Below are 22,414 nucleotides of genomic sequence, written 5' to 3' on the forward strand. Positions count from 1 at the left end.
TCAATTAACAAACACATCAAAATCATTCTAAAATACAAACATATCTCGATAATTGCACATAATAATATAATGTGTAAAGAAACAATATCTAACTAAACAATAAAAAATGTAAAAGCAGTAAAAACCTATTTAGTGTTTCAGTTTATGTGCTCAAAGAAAGGGTTTTAAAGTTACAGCATCATTGATGCCTGGTGGTTTGTAGGCTTCAAACTGAAGAATCCATTTCTGCTCAATGGCCTCAGTCCTGTTATTTAAATCTCCACCCCTAATATTTTCTGTCACTGCTTTGAGTACAAAAAACCTGAAGATATGCTGAGGTCAATTAATATTCATACGTTACACTAGGCCATTTGTCTCGTTCCCTTTCCTGATATCTCTAACATGTTCAAAGATACACTCCCTAAGGATGCAATTAGTTTTCCCAATATAGAAACCATTACAATTCTGACAATAACTAAAATAAACTATATTCTGAGCTTTGCAATCAGCATAAAAATCACATTCTATCAAAACACCAGCCTGTGGATGCCTATAACTAGAACATACAGGAATATAACTGCAGGCAGAGCAACTTCTATAACGGTATGTCCCCATACTCTTCGACTCTAAAAAAGTATTATGTTTAAAGGGTCTATAGCTCAATTGACTCTTTAGGGATAAATTATTCCTAAAAGAAAAACGGTCTATCTTTCACTATACCCCTAAAATCATCTGACACCTGCATTATGCCCCAGTTCTTTTAAAAAATGTCACAGAACACATTTATATCACTGGAGTATGTAAGGGGAACTCTAATATCATTGGCAGGTGCATGCTGACTAATATTTATTTATATATGATCAGAAAAATAAGATCTACCCTTGTGCCTTTTATCCTTCAGGGATAGTTCAATACAAGAATCTATTTCATCTACTGAATAACCCTTCGTCAAAAATTCTTGTCTAAGTGTCTGTAAAGCTGTCAACATCTGAACATCATCATTGTATAGCCTCATGATTCTTAGAACTTGCCCTTTCATAACATTTCTAGACACGTATCTAGGATGTATGCTGTTCTTGTGGAGTAGGGTATTCTTCCTTGTACGTTTCCTAAAAAGACCTGTGCTTACAGACCCAAAAAGTCTTCCTGACAGTTACGTCAAGAAAATAAATTACTTCACTTGGATACTGGCAACTAAATTTCAGGAAAGATGTTGTTGTATGCAAGTAGCATATAACGTTATGAAATATATCAATAGAGCCATTCCATACAAAAAAAAAATGTCATCAACAAATCTGGTGTACCAAATAATGTGCTCAAAATAATCATTATTATGTAATACCAAAGTTTCTTCCCATTGTGCTAGGGCTAGGTTGGCGTAGCTGTTGGGACAAACTGTGCCCGTGACTACATCAACCTTCAGAAAGTAAAATTCATCCTTAAAAATAAACACATTATTGTCTAGGATGATTTCTAGGAGTGTACAAATCAAATTCACTTAAGTATTAGAGAAAATATGCCTGCCATTCAGTAGCTCCCTTATATTGTCTATACCCCATGTGTTGGGAATAACTGTAAACAAAGACTCTACATCCATTGTGACAAAGATATAATCATCTGTGATACAGGATACATTCCTGTATAACTCTATCAAAAAGGATTTAGTTTCCTTGAGTACAAAATTTACATTGTCCAAAATAGGGTGTAAAGTCTTCTCGACATAGATGGACAAAGGTTCTGTAGTCATTCCTACACTTGAGACTATGGGTCTCATGGGAGGGTTGACCATGTCTTTATGTATCTTGGGTAGGCCATATAATATCAGAACAATTGGATGCTCTACAGTAAAATATTTAAATAAGTCTTCAGTGATCATACCACTCATCAACAGATCAAACACCAGAAATGACACTTTACCCATGATACCATAAACAAAATTTTTTGATATCCGGGAATAAACCATAGTATCTCCGAAATGTTCCAAAACTTTTTCATAATAAGGCAGCTTATCCATTAAGACAATCCCCCTCCTTTGTCAGCAGGTCTAATTTCAATGGTAGACATTTCTTTCAAGTCCTTTAACACTTCAGTCTCAGCAAAAGTCAGATTATAAAATGCTGAATGACATTTACATTCAAAAACAGCTCTAATATCTTTTTCACATACTATCAGAAACGTTCCTACTATTGAGTGTCTCTTGGGTACATACACACTAGATTTTCTGAATACATCAATGCTATTATTTGTTTGTGGAAACTCATATATAAGCATTAGGTCCCTGCAAAACATATTTATATCCTAAATTACATCCACCATATCAAACAACTTAGCAGAAACAAGTGAAAGCCCCTTGCTAAGTAAAGATAACTGCGCTTGTGTTAGTTCAAATGAGGATAAATTAAATACCAAATCATTCATCTGTTTCTCATTCTCAGTCTTGTCTGTCTATCTTCCACACTCTGGACCAGCTGTACATGTCCCCTCCTCATCCTGCTCCTGGGGCACTCTTTTTTGCTGATTGGTAAGGGTTCTTTGAGGGAATAAGAACCCAAATTAATAGCAGAGTCAACAGAGACTGTATCATTTTGCATTTGGACCACTTCAGTTTGTGTGGTCCTTACCATTAATTCTGTTGTCCCAGCAGGCTTAGCACTCAGAGCTTGTGACGTCAATCCAGTAACCATGGCTATCAAGTCTTCAGTTAAATGTTCAGTGCCTCCTGTTGTTTCCACGGTAGTCAATTGAGCAGTGTGTTTATTCGGCCATACAAACACTGCTCCCTGATGAAAATCATTAAGGTCCCTCTGCAACTTCTTAGTTTTAGCTGCGAGTAACCTCTTGTCATAGCTGGAAATATTTTCAAAAAGGGTATCTAATTTATCGCCAACAATCTCTGCTGGATAGGTAGAAACAATAACAAGTTGTAACTCTTTAGTGGCCTGTAGTAATTCTTTCTCCCTATGCAAGAAAAAGTCAATCAAAAGCCTTATATAATCGGCACTAAGTCTCAAGTTAAGTGCCTGCCATTGTTTCAGTAACTCTGGAAAAATTTCTCAGTAGGTCAGCATTTTTAAGACTCTCAATCCCCTAGGTACCACATTGTGATGCAGGGCAGCTTCCAAATGAAACCTTTGCCACTGAAGACACTTATATTTATATAATTTGTTCTCCAAATTTCTAAAATGCTTATTAAACATAGAATATAAAGTCTCATCAAGAGAGTTAGTCTGTCCCCGTGGACTAGTAGCTATATCAACCAAAGGATTCACATCTAGGTATGGAATCCTGTTCAAACGTTCCATTTGCAAAGATGGAGATCTGAAGGCTGGATTTTAGTCCAGTTCTTTATTATGTCCCTCAGCCATGCTCCAAACCAATACCACAAAAATAGAGTAAACAAAAAATAAAAGAACCTTGGTAATGGATAAATACCGATATCAAGTACAATTAGGAAATAACAAACAAAACAACAGGATACCAGCGCATACTGCCTCAGAGTAAAAGATAATTTAATGCAGAGAGTAAGCGCTTTCACAATCAAATTGCTTCATCAGACTGACTCATTAAAAATACATCAAATTAAAATACTCATAAGCAGCCTATCAAATCAAGGCAATTCATAGTACCCAACAAGAACTGATGTTCAATTAACAAAGATATCAAATTCATTCTAAAATACAAATGTATCTAGATAATTACACATAATAATACAATGTATAAAGAAACAATATCTAGCGAAAAAATTAAAAATGTAAAAGAAGAAGTACTGAAGAATCCATTTCTGCTCAATGGCTTCAGTCATATTCTTTAAATCCCCACCCTAATATTTTCTGTCACTGCTTCAAGTACAAAAACCTAAAGAGCAGAAATTGATTCTTTAGTTTGAAGCTTACAAACCACCAGGCATCAATGATGCTGTAACTTTAAAACCCTTTCTTTGAGCACGTAAACTGAAACACTAAATAGGTTTTGCAGGTTTTTACTGCTTTTACATTTTTTATTTTTTAGTTAGATATTGAAAAATTATAATGAGCTGCTCTGCTTACTGCTTGCTTGCTTTGGGATTTGAAGTCTTCTTAAGACACACAGTCTTGCTGTGCTGTTTACTGCTGAATCAGAGACACATCACGACTCCATCTGTAGTCTGTTTAAATCACCAAGCCTTTCAAATTGCACTGATAAAGAAATATATTTTGCAGCTATAAGCACAGTTACAGATAACTTATTTTATAACAAACCACACGTAGTCTGTCAGATTTGTAGCATATATTTACAAAGTTTTCCTTCATTACAGATATGAATGATGACTTCTACAAGATACCTCTCTGTCCTTCTCTCTCTGTCCTTCTCTCACATAACTGAACTACTACAATTGCTAAATACAAAGCTAGTCATGCACACATTTCCTGGGAAGTCACATAATGTCTGTTTTTAGACTTTTCTATTGTCCTTTTGTGATTTAAGCACTTTTGCTGATGTGAGGATGCCATTCTGAAAGGAAACATCTGTATAAGCTGTTCCTACTGGAAAAACATCACGTATTGCTGAATTTATAAAAAAGGATGTCTGTTAATAGATATTTGTTCTGCAAACATGAGAAAATCATATAATCCTTGCTTTCCAATATTGCTTTGTTAGGCTTTTCTTTTTGATGCTGTGAAGAGAAGCCTGTCTGTTATACATATAGTATGAATGCACATTTTACATTGCTAAACTCTATACATATGTTCAAGCAAACTTTTTATTCTATGCTTTATCTTTCAGCATATTTATATTCATAATTAATATCTAACAATTCCCTCTGTTTTTAAACATACTCAAAACATTCTATATAAAAAACACATTAAGAAACAAAACCTTTAGTCTTTTTTGATACAAGTCAAAATGCAATTTTACATAGTTAATACAATGAAAACATGTATTACTACCAAACCTGAATGTATTTAACAACTTTTTCTTTTGCAGACCATTCTGTGAAAATATTTTATCAATTATGAGCGGTGTCTGTTTTAATTTTACTTGATTAATTTATTATTTTGCAATCACAGAATTTAATTTATGACTTAGAACTGTTTCATTAACTCTTTGCAACTGTTGAAGTATCTATAAGAGACAATAACTATGTGCTACTGCAAGCATTTATACACTGCTAAAAATATAAAGTTTTAATGTCATTTTAACCATAACATTGTGGTCATGTCTTTGAACTGCCCATTAACATCTTGGTAAAGTACTGAACTGGGCTTAGATAATAAATATTTGAAAGCAATTATTTTACTGGGGTAAAACCAGTGATATTACAACTTGACAAATTACATTTGAACTTATTACGATGTATCCTGTACAGTATGTATTTACACAGACTGCTTGCTATTTATGCATTTCAATCTAGTAGGTACCCTGGACCCATTTTTTCTTTGAATATTTTTTTTACACATATTCATTACTAGACATTAATTTCATTTGTACTGAATGTTTCCGCATTTGTACATACAAAGACTATCATTTGTACTGAAATTTTCTACATTTGTACATACAAAGACTGTAAAGTACATTTAGTCTAATCTTACAAATTTAATAACATTAATATTAAGCAAAATCTTGGAAAATGTTTATGTCTCTTTAGAAATATCTAGTGGAATTGATACCATATCCATATGTCCTGTTATTTTAAACTACATACTCAGCAATCAAAAATATTCATGCTTTTTTATACCAACATTGTTTTGCCAAAAACATATTAAAAATAGTGACCATTCTTGCTATTAGAAACATTTATGCATTTTGCATATCTTTATTCTCCCTTGTATAGGTTTAATAAAGCAATTTTAAATCATCTCTTGTTTTTTAAACCATCTCTTGTATAGCTTTACAGTTTAACAGGTTGTAAATACAATTTCAAGAAGGAATGAGATATTTTTTCCTGTAGCTTTATTTTAGACCCTTGTTGTTTATTTTTTCTGTAGCTTTATTTCAGATCCTTGTTGTTTATTTTTTTCAGTAGCTTTATTTCAGACACTTGTTGTTTATTTTTCCTATAGCTTTATTTCAGACCCTTGTTGTTTATTTTTTCTGTAGCTTTATTTCAGACCCTTGTGCAGTACTGCTTATACAGTCAGTGTAAAACTGAGAAAGTACCCCTCCCCCTGTATTACTTCAGCACTGTTTACCTGCCCTATGCTGTGAGAATAGAATGTATGTCAGCCCAACACTTTGGTTATACATTTATTTTATTAGGTTACTAAATAAAGCTTTCACTGTATATTACCTCTAGTAGGTATTTACACCCTCCTGCACAATTGATTTGAACTGTATATATACTATAGCCCATTTGCTGACTGTACTTGATACAACTGAAGTTTTTTTCTTCTCTTTTAACATTTACTTGCAAACAGATTATCAGTGACATCTATGCACAATTGTGACATTTTATGACAATTACTAAATAGTGTTGCTTGTAAACATTTTAACAAGTATGTTTTAATAACAATGATGCTTTAGAAAAACTCAAGCTACTTATCTGGCAGTCAGTCTTGTTGTTTATCTGATCTTTCCAGCATTTCCTGTAACTTTTCATTCAGTCTAGGAAGGTCTGAGCTCACATTTTATACTCTATAAACTATAGTTAATTCTTTTAGCATTTTTCCTTTAATGTGATTGTGATTTGCATAACTATGCATTTATACAACATAAATAGACATCATTTTACAATTACCTTACATGGATTTCAGTATTTTTTTTATTTATCTATTTAACTGTCCTGCAATTAATTTTACAAAAACTGTTTGACTAATACCATCTGTGATTTTATTTATTTTTAAAATTCAGAACTTTAACTGTTTGGTGTTATTATATAATTATAAACAAATTGTAAAAAACAAAATAGATATTAGTTTAACCAACACATTTATATTTATATTATTTATATTTGCTGTTGTCTGCCTGTTATTCTTGTGTATTGTAACAGATGTACTCTAGATGAAAAGAACACACATGCATGTCTGTCTTGTATATGTATATCTTTATACAAGCATGTCATGTCTTGTGACTTTAAATTTTTACTCATCTATTTTTATTTAATTTATATATTATAATACACTAGAACAGTTTTGTTTACCTTTTGACTATGCTAATGAATGACATTCATATGCTTTACTTTACTGTAGTACTGATAGATGTCTTGCTTTAACTGAATGAAAGTAAAACATTTAAGAATGATTTGTCCCTACATCAGATCCTACCATCCTACCATGTATGTTTAACCATTTTCAAAACATAAACATATTATAAAATATATTTCTTTTGCACAGATTAACTGTGTATGCAGGAAATTCCCAGTCTTTGTCAGTTGAGCTAATTTATTTCCTTTATCCTGCAACTGCAGTTGAATTTCCTGTGATGTTGCATGGTCTTTCTGACATTCTTTAGTAAGCTGTTCTGCTGAATTTGAAACTCCTATGCACTTTTGAAAAGATGTGTGTATAACTTGTCTAAGCTTCCTGAACTCATAGTGTCTGTCTTTTAGAAGTTTATTACATTTCTTTGTAACAAAATGTACTAGAGTGTCTATCAGTAACTGATTTGACTGTTGTTGCAACTCTGAAATAAACCTTTTACATCTGGTGACAGAACATAACTGTCTAACATTTGAATATAATGTCAACATAATAACTTTTCTTGGTTCTTTACCTTTACAATTTTTGTCTGTACAGTCTAACCTTTGGATAATGTCATGCACTGTATTTTTATGACATTGTACACACAATAAACATTTTTATACCACACAGGATTTTATTTCAGATACCAGTCAAATATTATAATCCATTTGCATAATGCCTTACTATTAACTTGCCCTAATAAGGTTTTACATTTGCTAATATGCTGTATATACATTTATTCTGTTATTATTATTACCTCTATGGCATTCATACTGTATGTAATACAGAATAATTTTCTTACCAGTCCACAGACAGGCAGATGGCCAAGCTGCTTTACTGTAGATGGTTGAAAAGTTTCTGTAGTCACTTGTGAAGTTGGTACAGCAAAACTGGCAGATTCAGTCTTACAACTTCGTCTTGTACCTTTTCTGGAGAATTTATGGAACTGCTCCACCTTCCTGCAATGCAGTCTCACCGGATTTAGACGTCTATTAAACTGTATTGCTACAAACTGTTGAGAACTGTAGAAATCTGAAGTACTTCACATAAACGTTACTGTGCTTTTACAGGAGTGACATTACCCATTCACTCCCCCTGTTTGTGGATACAGGCTAGGAACGTTGTCAAAGGATTACCATTGAAAAATTATATTGAGCTTACTGGATCCAAAGTATCACGTCAGGGTCACCATTGAAAAATTATAATGAGCTGCTCTGCTTACTGCTTGCTTGCTTTGGGATTTGAAGTCTTCTTAAGACACAGTCTTGCTGTGCTGTTTACTGCTGAATCAGAGACACATCACGACTCCATCTGTAGTCTGTTTAAATCACCAAGCCTTTCAAATTGCACTGATAAAGAAATATATTTTGCAGCTATAAGCACAGTTACAGATAACTTATTTTATAACAAACCACACGTAGTCTGTCAGATTTGTAGCATATATTTACAAAGTTTTCCTTCATTACAGATATGAATGATGACTTCTACAAGATACCTCTCTCTGTCCTTCTCTCTCTGTCCTTCTCTCACATAACTGAACTACTACAATTGCTAAATACAAAGCTAGTCATGCACACATTTCCTGGGAAGTCACATAATGTCTGTTTTTAGACTTTTCTATTGTCCTTTTGTGATTTAAGCACTTTTGCTGATGTGAGGATGCCATTCTGAAAGGAAACATCTGTATAAGCTGTTCCTACTGGAAAAACATCACGTATTGCTGAATTTATAAAAAAGGATGTCTGTTAATAGATATTTGTTCTGCAAACATGAGAAAATCATATAATCCTTGCTTTCCAATATTGCTTTGTTAGGCTTTTCTTTTTGATGCTGTGAAGAGAAGCCTGTCTGTTATACATATAGTATGAATGCACATTTTACATTGCTAAACTCTATACATATGTTCAAGCAAACTTTTTATTCTATGCTTTATCTTTCAGCATATTTATATTCATAATTAATATCTAACAGATATTATTTCTTTATACATTGTATTATTATGTGTAATTGTCTAGATACATTTGTATTTTAGAATGATTTTGATGTCTTTGTTAATCGAACATAAGTTCTTATTGGGTAATGTGAGTTGCTTTGATTTGATAGGCTACTTATGAGTATTTTAACTTGATGTATTTTTAATGAGTCAGTCTGATGAAGTGATTTGATCATGAAAGCACTTACTCTCTGCATTAAATTATCTTTTACTCTGAGGCTGTGTGTTTTGGTATCCTGTTTTTTGTTTGCTATTTCCTAATCATACTTGATACTGGTATTTATCCATTACCAAGGTTGTTTTATTTTTTGTTTACTCTATTTTTGTGGCATTGGTTTAGAGCATGGCTGAGGGGCATAATATATAACTGGGCTACAATTCAGCCTTCAGATCTCCATGTTCACAAACGGAACATTTGAACAGGATTCTATGCCTAGATGTGAATCCTTTGGTTGATATAGCTACTAGTCCACAGGGACAGACCAACTCTGTTGATGAGACTTTATATTCTATGTTTAATAAGCATTTTAGAGATTTGGAGAACAAATTATATACATATAAGCATCATCAGTGCCAAAAGTTTTATTTGGAGGCTGTCCTACATCACAAGGTGGTACCTAGGGGCTTGAGAGTCTTAAAAATGCCGACTTACTGAGAAACTTTTCCAGAGCTACTGAAGCAATGGCAGACACTTAACTTGAGACTTAGTGCCGATTATATGAGGCTTTTGATTGACTTTTCCTTGGCTCAGGAGAAAGAATTATTACATGCCACTAAAGAGTTACAGCTTGTTATTGTCTCTACCTAAACAGCAGGGATTGTTGGCGATAAATTAGTTACCCTTTTTAAAAATATTTCCAACTATGAGAAGAGGTTACTCGCAGCTAAAACTAAGAAGATGCAGAAGGACCATAATGATTTTCAACAGGGAGCGGTGTTTGCATGACTGAGAGAACACACTGCTCAACTGACAACTGCGGAAACAACAGGAGGAACTGAATGTTTAACTGAAGCCCCAATAGCCATGGTTACTGGATTGATGTCACAAGCTCTGAATGCTAAGCCTGCTGGGACATCAGAATTAACAGTAATAGCCACACAAACTGAAGTTGTCCAAATGCAACATGATACAGTCTCTGCTGACTCTGCTATTAATCTGGGTTCTTTTTCCCTCAAAGAACCCTTATCAATCAGCAAAAAAGAGCGTTCCAGAAGCAGGATGAGGAGGGGACATGTAAGGCGGGTCCAGAGTGTGGAAGATCAAAAGACAGGACTAAGAGCAAGAAACAGATGAATGATTTGGTATTGAATTTATCCACATTTGAACTTACACAAGCGAATTATCTTTACTTAGCAGGGGGCTTTCATTTGTTCTTGCTAAGTTGTTCGATATGGTGGATGTAATTAAGGATTTAAAGATATTTTGCAGGGACCTAATGCTTAAATATGAGTTTCCACAAATGAATAATAGCATTGATGTGTTCAGAAAACCTATAGTGTATGTACCCAAGAGTCACCCAATAGTAGAAACATTTCTGACAGTATGTGAAAAAGATATTAGAGTTGTTTTTGAATGTAAACATCATTCAGCATTTTATAATCTGACTTTTGCTGAGACTGAAGCTTTAAAGGAGTTCAGAGAAATGTCTACCATTGAAATTAAACCTGCTGACAGGGGATGAGGGATTGTCTTAATGGATAAGGTGTCTTATTATGAAAAAGTTTTGGAATATTTAGGAGATACTATGGTTTATTCCCGGATATCAAAAATGTTGTTAATGGTATCATGAGTAAAGTGTTATTTCTGGTGTTTGATCTGTTGATGAGTAGTATGATCACTGAAGACTTATTTAAATATTTTACTGTAGAGCATCCAGTTGTTCTGATATTATATGGCCTACCCAAGATACATGAAGACATGGTCAACCCTCCCATGAGACCCATAGTCTCAAGTGTAGGATAGGCTACAAAACCTTTGTCCATCTATGTCAAGACGACTTTACACCCTATTTTAGACAATGTAAGTTTTGTACTCAAGGACACTAAATCTTTTTTGATAGAGTTATACAGGAATGTATCCTGTATCACAGATGATTATATTTTTGGGACAATGGACATAGAGTCTTTGTTTACAGTTATTCCCAACACATGGGGTATAGACAATATAAGGGAGCTACTGAATGGCAGGCATATTTTCTCTAATACTAAAGTGAATTTGATTTGTACACTCCTGGAAATCATCCTAGACAATAATGTGTTTATTTTTAAGGATGATATAGCCATGGGCACAGCTTGTGCCAACAGCTACGCCAAACTAGCCCTAGCACAATGGGAAGAAACTTTGGTATTACATAATAATGATTATTTTGAGCACATTATTTGATACACCAGATTTGTTGATGACATTTTTTTTTCTTATAGAATGGCTCTATTGATATACTTGATAACTTTATATGCTACTTGCATACAATGACATCTTTCCTGAAATTTAATTGCCAGTATTCAAGTGAAGTAATTTATTTTCTTGACATAACTGTCAGGAAGACTGATTTTGGGTCTGTAAGCACAGGTCTTTTTAGGAAACCTACAAGGAAGAATACCCTGCTCCACAAGAACAGCATGCATCCTAGACACGTGTCTAGAAATGTTATGAAAGGGCAAGTTCTAAGAATCATGAGGCTATACAATGATGATGTTCAGATGTTGACAGCTTTACAGATGCTTAGACAAGAATTTTTGATGAAAGGTGTTAGAAAATATATATTAATGTGTGTATTAGCAATATGCTTAGTGCATTTAGAGCTTAGGGTTAACACATTTATTCTATTTCATACTGCATAAATCTGTACAAACTGCAGTTGCTTTCTGACCTTGTATTATTAGCTAAAATCTTGCTTGTGCCTTGGAAATTTACTGAGAAGCAGGTGATTTCTGCTTGCGTTAGGAAAATAATGAATAGAACAATACTACTTGTATGAAACTTAGACAAGAAGTTCCGCTGTGCCATGAGAAAATACACAGCTGTAGAAGATACAGATAATTAGTACAAAGCCTGCTTGAAAATATGAACTGCAATCAGCATTTGCTTGCATCTGTATTAGAAAAGTACCTTGAAAAGTAACACTGTACAATAGACGCTTGTAAACGGATTAATGGTCACCAAGGCCAGGTTGTTTTTCTGAAAAGTTTCTCACAAATCTAGTCATGTCAGCATAAAATCTGAAGTAACATCTGCTGTAGAACAATACTGAAAGTTGTGCTTGATTACGTCAGCTTAGAAGGCCATGTCCTGTAAAATAGTATAAGAATGAACATACTTCCTGTTAGTAGTTAGACAAATCTTTGTATTTGCATGTTTTTGTCTCCTTGCTGCAATTAAATTAAAGTGCCTTAACTGAACCTTACGTGTATTGGTCTTTGAAGTTTTTTCCTTTGACAGATTGGTCCTTCGGACCAGAAACCTTCACTTCGCCTCGGATCAGACAGGGCAAGTGGCTTGAAACCGTACGGGGAAGAAACCACATCAGTTCTTCTTACTTGAAAAGTCCTCCGACTGAATTGTCGTACAAAAGAGGCCAGACACTTTCTGATCTGCGACTGAAGGACGGGTTTATTCGAACCAGGTGATCAATCACGAAGGCTCAGGTAAGGTGAATCTACCTTTTTTTTCTGTTTTAGATCAGGGACTAGATTTGTATTTGTTCTGTTAAGACTTTATTTTTAAGTCAGGGACAGAAAGATTACTGTCTTGTCATAGATCAGGGAAACAGAGCAGGTAGGCAGTCATTCTAAAGAGACTATAAAAATATCCGTGGTACCATGTTAAAAATAAGGAGTTACATAACGATTAAAAGGGTAGAACAAAATGGGTAATAATTGTACAAAAAGGTCCCAAAATCTGCCGTTAACCAAAGATGCGAAATACATGCAGTCACAGCGTGCTGATAATATTAAATACTACTCAAAATGGGTTAATAAGTATGAATTTGAAGGTAAACTAGAGAAATCCTCAATTGTCAAACTTGTCAAACAGCTTAAAACCGATTCTAGAGGTTGGGTAAAAAAGCAACGTCAATTAGGAATTCCTCAGGCACACAGGTGGATTGAGGAAGTAAACCGAAAGGAACAAAAGAGTAATAATTCAAAAGCAATGTTTTTAGATAAGGAGGACAATAACTTAGTAATAGCATCAGCCCCTCCACCTCCCTTACCAGAATATGAGGCAAGTGAACAAATTAGTCCACCCCCATGATATCCTACTGTCACTGTGAGTAGAGACACTACAAAAGCAAAACCGTTTGTTAGAGATCCCGTCAAGACCAGGTCTCGAACACAGGCAGGAAACTCAAAAGGGGACATTGAGTTATATCAAATGGGTAGAAATTCACGACTTATGAGTGAAGAAGAAATATGCCCACTTATAGAAGTGCCTAATCCTCAGGCAGGGCAAGAAGGTCAGGACCCAACTATTCTAGTGTATAGACCCTGGACTCCGGAAGACATCTGGAAAGCCACTGAGGGAATTCCCCATCCAAAAGTTAATTTTAGAAAGTTCTTAGAAGATTTGCAAGGAATGAGGCTGAGTTATAATTTAAACAGAAAAGAGGTAGAAAAAGTAGTCAGACAAATTGTGGGACCAGATTGGCACATGATTAGTGGCGACTGGTATCCCCATGACATTGCGCTCAGGCCCCTCCCGCATAGCAGCACAGAGTTAGACAACAGAGTGAAAGGTCTTACAGACCAAATCTCTGAGAAATGGAAGCCTAGGGCAGACTGGAATTGCATTAATCAATGCATCCAACAGGAAGGTGAAACTGTTGACCGATATTATGCCAGACTATTAGAATGTTTTAATAACCATTGTGGAATGCAGGTTCCTGAAGATCAGACACATGATTCCCCATATGAGCAGCAGTTAAAGAATGCATTTTTGAAAGGCAGTATTGCACCTATAAGCAGTTTTATTACAAAACGCATGGTAGATCATCGTACAATTTGGTTACAATCATTGCTTGAATATGCTAGGCATGCTGAAAGGCATTTTAATAGCAAAAAGAAAAAGAAAGCCCAAGTATTTTCTGTAGAAGATGGAGCAGAAGTTTATGTAGTACAGTCTGGGAAAAAGGGCAAGAAAAATGCCCAGGGAAACAAACAATCTGATCAACGATCAGAGGACTTTGAAGGGCGAAAGAAAAGGGGTGATTGTTTTAAATGCAGTAAGAAAGGATACTTGGCAAGAGATTGCAAGAAAAATAAGAAGGCAACCACGGATGATAAGGAGGGTGAGGACTGACTATATGGTAGTCAGAAATCACTAGACAGGGATAGCGGAGAAAGGATAAATGAGTATGTGATAGAGGGAGTAGAGAATGTGACAGAAGAAATAGAGGAAGTGCAAGAAGTCACGGATAGTGAAGAAAATGAAATATTGGATTTGGCTTTATTGAGCTTAGAGCTCTATTTAGCAGACATGAAACCAGAAGTTACACTTCTGGTAGAAGGGAGGGAAGTCAGATTTTTGTGTGATTCAGGGGCATCACGGACCCTGGTACATCCCTGCAAACTGCCAGAGAATTCAGAGTCACCTGATTACATATTAGTGAAAGCAGCTAATGGACAGCTGTATCGGGAGCCCCTCTCCCATAATATTGTGATAACTGATCCTGTTTCAGGATTGACCCAGAAAAGCAAAATTGTTGTATCTGCAAAATGCCCAGTAAACCTCTTGGACAGAGACCTTATACAGCTATTTGGTATAGCAGTAGTTCCGACTATGCAGAGTATGGAAGCCTAGTGACAAATTGATACCTTTGCAGTGCAATCGGAGGGCGAAATGTTTTATTGGTACAGCCAGGACTTGGTTACGACTGGTCCAGGGGCAGTGACCGAGGAGTTGATGAACATAGCCATCAGCAAGTTCCCCTCCCTTGACATTGATAAACAACATTTGTTGCACTGTACTCTGTATTATTGTAATACACCAGGACCTGATAAGGAATATGAGCAAGAATTGTTTAGAAATCATGCAAACAGATTGGTATTACGTAATCTGTACTGGGACACAGCTGTTCATTGCCCCAGGAGTTCTTTGCACTCTATAAATCTAATCAATTACCACATGTTAGCTTAACTAAGGACAAGAATGTAAAATGGGTAGACTTAGGAGAAAAAGTCACGAGATGGGAAAAACAGACAAAGTTAGAACTGTCAGAACAGGGAATACAAGTGCAGAAGCTGAACTAGATAACACAGACCCACCCAGCTGTACACTTGCAGTCTAGCAAGGACAGCTGATTAGCACTCCTATTGAAGGAGGAAGAGAATGCCTTACAGAATATACCAGAAAATCTCTGGTTAACAGGAAAATCAGATGTAGGACTTATTCGTACAGCAGGACCAGTTACTATTACGCCAAAGTCAGCATTTAGACCACAAAAGAGACAGTATCCCTTAAGAAAAGATGCAGAGGTAGGAATCAAACCTATTATAGCAGCTTTACTTAAGGAAGGGGTGCTGGTGGAATCTCCTGATTCACCATGTAACACACCCTTATTTCCTGTTAAGAAAGCGAATGGAGAGTGGCGTATGGTCCAAGATTTACAAGCTGTAAATGACGCAGTAATACCAAGGGCACCTACGGCGCCAGACCCACACACCCTGCTAAATGATTTAAAACCTCAACAGAAATATTTTTCTGTGGTAGATATCAGAAATGCGTTCTTTTCGATACCGATACACCCTGACAGCCAGCATTGGATTGCATTCACATTTCATGGGAAAAGGTATACATATGCGCGACTAACACAGGGGTATTGTGAAAGTCCAACAATATTCTCACAAGAAATGGCAAGCAACTTGGCGGGATTTACCCCACCAAGAGGTAGTCATATTTTGCTTTATGTTGACGATATCCTGCTGGCGTCCTCCACCCAGCAAGATTTTAAAGAAGATACCATAACTCTATTACAATTTTTAGCCACTGAAGGACATAAAGTAAACAAAAATAAACTGCAGCTTTGGGAAAAACAAGTTAAATACCTAGGATATATAATATTCAAGGAAGGTAGGACATTAGATGAGGACAGCAAAATAGCGATTTTACAAGCACCGAAACCCACTACCAAGAAGGAAATGATGCCCTTCCTGGGTACGACTAATTTTTGTCAGAGTTGGATTCCAAACTATGCCTTGGAATCTGCACCATTGACTAACCTGATTTATAAAAAGCCTATGGCAGCACAGGATTTGATACAATGGACACCAGAAGCAGAATCTGCTTTCTGCAAACTGAAACAGTTAATAGTGTCCTTGTTAGTTTTGGGATTACCAAACTATCATAAACGTTTTTTCCAAACTGTAGATTGTAAGCAAGGTTATATGACATCAGTGTTAACACAGCAGCATGAGGACAAACAAAGCCCTATTGCTTATTATTCATCACAACTGGACCCAGTGGCACGGTCTTTACCTCACTGTGTACAAGCATTAGTTGCAGCTGCAATGGCAGTACAGGCTTCGGCCTCAGTAGTGTTGTTCCACCCTCTCACATTGAGAGTGCCTCATGCAGTCGCGATTATTTTACTACAAGAAAAGGTAGCATATCTTTCCCCTGCTAGGCATCTTTCCTGTATGACTATATTGTTGAGTCAACCTCATATGATAATTGAACGATGTACGACATTGAATCCTTCTACCTTGCTCCCAACCCCTGCAGATGGCACACCACACAGCTGCCTGTAGGTGATTGAGCAAAAGACACTGCCTAGAAAAGACCTTACGGATGTTCCCTTGGATGATGCCGAGGTGACATACTACGTGGATGGCTCATGCAAAAGGGGTCCTGCAGGACAGAACCTAGTAGGATATGCAGTAGTTTCTGACATAGACATTACAGAATTGAAATCTTTACCACACAGTTTATCTGCACAGGCAGCAGAATTGATTGCCTTGACACGGGCATGTACCTTAGCAAAGGGTAAATGTGTACTGACAGCCAGTATGCTTTTTCTACTGTACATGTTTTTGCGCAACAGTGGAAAAATCGAGGAATGATAATATCTACTGGCAAACCAATCAATCATGGACAGTTTATTTTAGATCTTTTAGAATCTATTCAGTTACCTTGGAAAGTAGCTATTTGTAAATGCACAGCTAATACCAAGCAACAGGACAGGATTTCAAAAGGTAATGCGAGAGCTGATACAGCTGCAAAGCAGGCAGCTTCAGAAGTATTTATTTTGAATGAGGAACTACAACCCTCTGAGATTTAGACTTAGAAATGTTAAAGACAATGCAAACACTTACTATGCAAACTGAAAAACAAAGATGGGTAAAACGAGGAGCAATTCTCGAAAAGGGGCTGTACATCTCTAAAGAAGGAAAACTGATATTGCCGTCTAATTTGATTAGATATGCAGCTTTGTTGAGCCATGGGCAGTGCCATGTCTCAACAGGGGGGATGGTACAGCTGGTGAACCAAGTGTTCACGACGTACGGATTTACAAACTACTCTAAATAATTTTGTTCATTATGCCACATCTGTAATAAACATCATGCACAAGGGGCGTTAAAGCCCAAGCAAGGGAGTTTCCCTACACCACCGTATCCGTTTCATACTATTTGTATGGATTTCATAGAGTTGAATAAATGTGAAAATAAGAAGTATTGTCTTGTCATTGTAGATATGTTTTCCAGATGGGTGGAAGCCTTTCCGACTAAAAATCCAGACGCTACGACTGTGGCCAAAGTGCTTGTTAAAGAAATCATCCCTAGATTCGGCATTCCGGAAAGGAAATACAGTGACAACGGCACACACTTCATGAATCAGACCATACAGCAGTTAAGTAAACATTTTTGTATTTCTCTAAAGAATCATTGTGCGTATCACCCGCAATCAGCAGGGCTAGTAGAGAGGCATAATGGGATTTTAAAGAGTAAGCTAAGAAAATTAATGACAGAAACGCAGAGAAACTGGGTGTACTGTCTGCCCCTGACACTGTTGAGCATGAGAACTGTTCCGAACGCAAAGGGATTGACTCCTTTTGAAAAACTCTTTGGAAGGGCTTACTATATACCTCAGTGGAAATCTCTCATGCCCACAGATCAGGAAGCTGACAGTACATTAGCAGAGTATATGCGTAATTTGTTAAATTCTAAACATTTGTTGCAGTTAAATTCTGTTTCAGATAAAGAATGAACCAGACCATCAGAAGTGGCAGTGCCCCCTGGAGCGTGGATCTGGCTGAAGATAGTTAAGAAGAAAAATTGGGCGTCTCTGAAGTGGGAAGGTCCATATCAAGTGCTGTTGTCAACACCCACTGCAGTCAAAATTGTGGAGCGTGCCTCCTGGATCCACCTGACGCACTGTAAATTAGTTAAAAACTTTGAACTGGACAAAAATCTTGTTACATGCCAAGAGCAAAAATGATAGAGTCCAGAAGAAACAGGAATGCAGAACAACCCTTTCCTCAGAAGTATTGCATAATCATCCTGTTAACTGTATTTGTGACAATAATCTTTTTGTTCTGGCCTTTTCTTTTCCCAGCCACGCAGACTGAACTGGATAAACGTGAAGCGTTACTCATAAACTGGCATCCAAACTTTAACACTTACCAGGCAATTAAATATGTGTATGTTGAGACTTTCAATGTTTCGAATTGCTGGATTTGCACAGCTTTGCCAACAGCATACGGGGGGGTTATTAATGACTACAGTCCCCCTAGGGGTCAATGAGACCTGGGAGAACTTGATTTATGATACCTCAACCATTACAGCACAAGATAAAATAGCATTGCACTTGTCTGTTCCACAAAAGGGAACTGTGTGTTTTTATAAAAATTATACTGTTCAGGTGGGTTGGAGCAATTGCAATGTGACTGTTCCTTATAGATGTTACACTAAAGGTAACAAAGTAGATCTTTATTGTAATACAAACTATGATTAATTTCTTGGATTGATGCACAAAACACTTGATGAAGTAAAATATAATTCTGATCTTTATAAACAGCTATCTATAATTGATAGAAAAATGTTTCATGCAGGGCAAGTGTACATTCATAGCAAGGTTACTACTAAAGTAGAGGATTGTTATTTTGTGTGTGGCAGAAAGGCATACAAATGGTTACCTGAGAATTGGTCCGGCAGTTGTTTTTTTGGGTTACCTGGTTCTGGCCATACGGCACACTGCAGTTTTGCCTCATGGGAAAATTCAAAATGTCTGAGAAGTCATCAAGAAACCTGTAAATCCAGTGGGACAAATTGATGTGCGTTGGAAAGACCATCACTCTCTAGGCAAAGGACTGCCACACATGGACTCGAGTGATAGCGTTATATTGTGGGCAGGCATATTACCAGCATATGGAGCAGTGAAATCGATCTGGGAGCTGAGAAAACTGTCAAATCTTCTCGAAGTAATGAGCAACACAATTTTTTCTGCTCTCGAATTGGTGACTGATGAACTGAATGCTATGAGAACTGTAGTGGTCCAAAACCGCATGGCTATCGACTTCATCCTAGCAGTGAGAGGTGGTACGTGCACTTTAATCCAAGAAGAATGCTGTTCGTATATTCCTGACTATAAACACGAGATAGAAAATCATCTTGAGCTAATTCAGCAAGTGTCGGCCATGACCAAACCAGGCCCAAACCCACTGATGGACTTTTTCCAGAAATGGTTTGGGGGGGTGGGGTACCATCTTAATGAACATCCTGATTGCCATTTGTGTAGGTATGCTCCTACTGGGAGTATGTGTTTGTTGTGGTATCCCTTTCATGAAAAGACTGATTAAAGACCTCATAGACATGTCAGTTTCTGAAACCTTATATCAAATTACTGAGTTTGAAGAACTGTTAAAAGACTAAAAAGCTTTCATAAGTTTAAACTGAATGACTCTCTTAACTGCAAATGCTGAGTGGAAGAGGTCAGGAGAAGAAAACAAACTGTTTATGCTTATTTTGAAAGTAGAATAAAAGTATTAATAGGGGGGAAATGTTAGAAAAATATGTATTAATGTGTGTATTAGCAATATGCTTAGTGCATTTAGAGCTTAGGGTTAACACATTTATTCTATTTCATACTGCATAAATCTGTACAAACTGCAGTTGCTTTCTGACCTTGTATTATTAGCTAAAATCTTGCTTGTGCCTTGGAAATTTACTGAGAAGCAGGTGATTTCTGCTTGCATTAGGAAAATAATGAATAGAACAATACTACTTGTATGAAACTTAGACAAGAAGTTCCTCTGTGCCATGAGAAAATACACAGCTGTAGAAGTTACAGATAATTAGTACGAAGCCTGCTTGAAAATATGAACTGCAATCAGCATTTGCTTGCATCTGTATTAGAAAAGTACCTTGAAAAGTAACACTGTACAATAGACGCTTGTAAATGGATTAATGGTCACCAAGGCCAGGTTGTTTTTCTGAAAAGTTTCTCACAAATCTAGTCATGTCAGCAGAAAATCTGAAGTAACATCTGCTGTAGAACAATACTGAAAGTTGTGCTTGATTACGTCAGCTTAGAAGGCCATGTCTTGTAAAATAGTATAAGAATGAACATACTTCCTGTTAGTAGTTAGACAAATCCTTGTATTTGCATGTTTTTGTCTCCTTGCTGCAAGTAAATTAAAGTGCCTTAACTGAACCTTATGTGTATTGGTCTTTGAAGTTTTTTCCTTTGACAAAAGGTTATTCAGATGAGATAGATTCTTGTATTGAACTATCCCTGAAGGATAGAAGGCACAAGGGTAGACCTTATTTTCTGATCATATAGAAATAAATAATATTAGTCAGCATGCACCTGCCAATGACATTAGAGTTCCTCTTACATACTCCAGTGATATAAATGTGTTCTGTGACATTTTTAAAAATAAATGGGGCATACTGCAAGCGTCAGATGACTTTAGGTGTATAGTGAAAGATAGGCCCTGTTTTTCTTTTAGGAATAATTTATCCCTAAAGAGTCAGTTGTGCTATAGACCTTTTAAACTTAATACTTTTTTAGAGTTGAAGAGTATGGGGACATACCATTGTAGAACTTGTTCTACCTGCAGTTATATTCCTGTAGGTTCTAGTTAAAGGCATCCACAGGCTATTTTTTTGATAGAATGTGATTTTTATGCTGATTGCAAAACTCAGAATATAGTTTATTTTAGTTATTGTCAGACTTGCAATGGTTTCTATATTGGAAAAACTAATCACATCCTTAGGGAGCATATCCTTGAACATGTTAGAGATATCAGGAATGGGAAAGAGACAAATGGCCTATATGAATATTAATGGACCTCTGCATATGTTCAGGTTTTTTGTACTCGAAGCAGTGACAGAAAATATTAGGGATGAGGATTTAAAGAATAGGACTGAGGCCATTGAGCAGAAATGGATTCTTCAGTTTGAAGCCTACAAACCACCAGGCATCAGTGATGCTGTAACTTTAAAACTCTTTCTTCAAGCACGTAAACTGAAACACTAAATATGTTTTGCAGGTTTTTACTGCTTTTAAATTTTTTATTGTTTAGTTAGATATTGTTCTTTATACATTATATTATTATGTGTAATTGTCTAGATAAGTTTGTATTTTAGAATGATTTTGATGTGTTTGTCAATTGAACATAAGTTCTTATTGGGTACTATGATTTGCCTTGATTTGATAGGCTGCTTATGAGTATTTTAACTTGATGTATTTTAATGAGTCAGTGTGATGAAGCAATTTGATCATGAAAGCGCTTACTCTCTGCATTAAATTATCCTTTACTTTGAGGCTATGTGTTCCAGTATCATGTTGTTTTGTTTATTTCCTAATCATACTTGATACCAGTATTTATCCATTACCAAGGTTGCTTTTTTTTTGTTTATTCTAGGGAGTAGAGTCTATGTGTGTGTTGTGTGTTATGTGAGGTGCATGTTCTGTGTGTGGTTTTGACAGCCTGGTGTGGGCTTGTATATGAGATTTTAGCCTCCAGTGTCATTGTGTAAGTACGCCTCTCTCACATACTATGTCTGACTCTTTAAAGATTAAGTGGTTGTCAGTAAACATGAGACAATTGCTACATTGTCTCAAGATGCCCGTATCCACCAAGCTGGTAACAGAAAAGTTAAGAAATTTTATATCCATACTGTCCAGTCCTTTGATCTGTGAGCTACAAGGGGGTGGTGTACTGGAGTTAGATGGCTATTAAGGGTGCTTTGTTCGTGCAGACTAGTAAGGGTGCTTTATTGGGGCAGATTATGTTAAACAGTTCTAAACTGTACTAACCTTAATAGTAACACAATACCGAATTCTACT

This window comes from Protopterus annectens, chromosome 17.part0, assembly GCF_019279795.1.
Source record: "Protopterus annectens isolate FY-2018-M chromosome 17.part0, PAN1.0, whole genome shotgun sequence".
Classification (NCBI taxonomy): domain Eukaryota; kingdom Metazoa; phylum Chordata; order Ceratodontiformes; family Protopteridae; genus Protopterus; species Protopterus annectens.